Consider the following 3,386-nt stretch of genomic DNA (forward strand, 5'->3'; position numbering starts at 1 on the left):
CGCTCACTCGTTTTTGTGAAAGACCCAAGAAGGACCATGCACAGTCACTTTCCACACAGGCACATTTCATGTTTGTTTGAAATAATCCTTAAGCATGTAAATTTATAATTTCCTTGAGTTTAATTTAAATGTGCAGTTAAAATAAATAAAAATAAATGTATATTTTAAAGTTTAGAATTAGACAGCCTTGCGTTGTGTAGACAATTGCATAGTGAAAATTACCCCAATGCACCACCTAGTGTCCAACCTACTCTAATACTATTATAATTTCTGTTTAAATGTGAACAAGGGATTTACAACATTAAAGAAATCCTTTATTTATAGCATGTCCATGAAAAATCTTAAAGATTGGACACGGTCGTGCAGCAGCGAGCAACAGTGAAAGGAACCTCAAGGTTGTAAATGTGTGAAATTGTATAGGGCCCCATTCCTGTATTTTGCCTGGGGCCCCCAAATCACTAAATCCGCCCTGGTATATCACTGTTGGTAGGTTGCCGACCCGTTTTAGATTCTCCAGTTTAGACTTATTTGCACGTGTCACAGGGATTTAAAGAATTATGTGCTAGAGCTTCACATATAAATGATGTCTAAGTGCTGAGCCATAAAAATACTGTCTTGGCCCTGTTTTGCATAAATAAACTCATTACACCCCATAGAAGAACTATTTTGGTTCCCCAAAGAACTCTCCAGTGAACAGATCTTAAAATAATCTTTTTTTTCTAGTGTAAAGGATGTTTTAGAATCTACAGTCTTAAAAATGTATGGTCTTTATTGGTATTTTTGGTTCAATGAAGAACCTTCAACATCCATGGATTCATTTCATTGCACAAAAGGTTCTTAAAAGGCTCTTTAGATTATTAAAATGTTCCTCACACTAAGAAAAAAAAATGGTTCTTTTAAGAACTATTCACTTGAAGGTTCTTTGGGGAAAAACAAAATGGTTCAAAAAATCTTGGAACCTTTAATTTTAAGAGTATCCTTTATAGTGGAATAAAGTTATTTATATGCTCGTCACACTTAAAAAAAGAGGTTATTTTATTAAAATCCCCTTTTGGAAACTTTTCCAGTATAAAGGACCTTTTGTGAACAGGAAATGGATGATAAAGGCTCTTCATGGAACTATCAATGCCAATAATAAAAAAAATTAAGAGTGGAGCTGTTGGGACAGCGCTTTTGTTATTTAAAGTGGTTAAAAAATGATCTAAATGAAATTGTTTTTTTCTGTTTGACCAGCATTTATAAACAAGGGGCTACTACAAACAACACCTGATGATCTTTCCACTTGGACCACTACACCAAATGCTGCCACCTCCACTACCAACCCTATTACCATTACTACCAATTATAATGCCACCCTTATTACCACAACCACGAATTCTACTACCACCAATTCTACTACCACCCCTATTAGCACAACCACCATTTCTACTACCACCCCTATTATCACTACCACCAATTCTACTACCACCCCTATTAGCACAACCACCATTTCTACTACCACCCCTATTATCACTACCACCAATTCTACTACCACCCCTATTAGCACAACCACCATTTCTACTACCATCTACTACCCCCCCTATTACCACTACCACCAATTCTACTACCACCCCTATTCCCACTACCACCAATTCTACTACCACCCCTATTACCACTACCACCAATTCTACTACAACCCCTATTATCACTACCACTACAACCAATTCCACTACCACCCCTATTATCACTACCACCAATTCCACTACCACCCCTATTACCACTACCACCAATTCTACTACCACCCTTATTACCACTACCACCAATTCTACTAGCCCTATTATCACTACCACCAATTCTACTACCACCCCTATTACCACTACCACCAATTCTACTACCACCCTTATTACCACTACCACCAATTCTACTAGCCCTATTATCACTACCACTAATTCTACTACCACCCCTATTACCTCTACCACTACCACCAATTCTACTGCCACCCCTATTACCACTACCACCGCAATTATCACTACTACCAGTTCCACTACCACTACCACCCATACTACCACTGCATTAAGTGCTTCGACCACTTTGTCAGCATCAAGTACCAGCCCTAACCCGCTTTTAACCACTACTCAACCTACAGGTACGTATCGCTGAAGAGTTCTCTTAAATTCTAGCTTGTAATATAAGTAAAACCATTTTATGATATGGTCAAGAATGACTTGCCGATATGACGGTTCCCAAAATGGTTTTGTTGCAGGTAATACCTGTTCAGAGGAAACACTCAAAGGTTTGACCTTCCCACTCACCATGATCGGTCAGATTAGTTATTCAACACAGCTTTGCCCTCCAGGAACAGCCAGTGGTATGCAGTATAACAAATAAAACATTCATAAATACAAAAACATGATATATAAGCATTAATGGGAGGAACTAGGTTGTAAAATAATTGATCCTTTATCTTGACAAACTATACAAAAAATAAATAAATAAACTAAAAGAAAGGAAATTAGCAGTAATTTAACTTAATTTGTGTCAGAAATAGTTTATGTCAGAAATACATATCAAAATATGCTAAACTGCAACTATTTGAGCTTGGGTATGTCATTTCTTTGGTTTGTGTTTCGTAAGTTAACATGTTTAACCAGTCTTGTCTGTCTTTTATATGTTCTGTAGCTGGTATTCCTAAGGCGTCGGCTCAGTGTTTGTATTTAACACCTTTCCACACATTTGGTGGACTTAAAATTCTGGACTGTGGCTTGAACCTGGAGGTGTTCGAAAGCAAAGTCAACGTCTGTATTTACATCTTTGATATTTAATAGGGCACAATGGTTGACAATTTGAACAAATTCACATTCATTTTGAATGACAAAAGTTGATGCGAGTGTAATTTTAGTATCATTAGTTTTTATTAATATTTTGAATATTTAATGTTTTTATTACATTTTCATTTTCACATTTAGCCATGTTATTTTATGTTATCCATTTTTTATGTTAAACTTACTGCCCATTATATACATTTCTTGCATAAAATGTATAATATATAACAACTGCATTCAGTTTACTGTAGTCATTATGTAGTCAATGGTTTGAACTCTGGCGTTTTCAGTGTATTTTAAAGTGCTTTGGATTAGACAACAGATTGGCACAATGGTTTTAGCTTTGATTGTTTTGTTTAGGGGACTCTGGAAGAGAATATGTACATTGCCTCCAGTGTCCAGATGCTTACGTCTAAACCCGAGCGGCTGACGTCCCACAACATCACCTCAGCTGCTACGATTGTCTCTAACCTGCTGTCTGCCACCATGTTAAATGAGGTAAGAATGTACAGACAATAAAATATGTATGTTTATCTAACAGTGTGACTAGACCAAACTCATTATGTAGAAATGTAATAATATTGT

The sequence above is a fragment of the Sinocyclocheilus grahami genome, unplaced genomic scaffold (assembly GCF_001515645.1).
Source record: "Sinocyclocheilus grahami isolate Dianchi unplaced genomic scaffold, SAMN03320097.WGS_v1.1 scaffold332.1, whole genome shotgun sequence".
Lineage (NCBI taxonomy): Eukaryota > Metazoa > Chordata > Actinopteri > Cypriniformes > Cyprinidae > Sinocyclocheilus > Sinocyclocheilus grahami.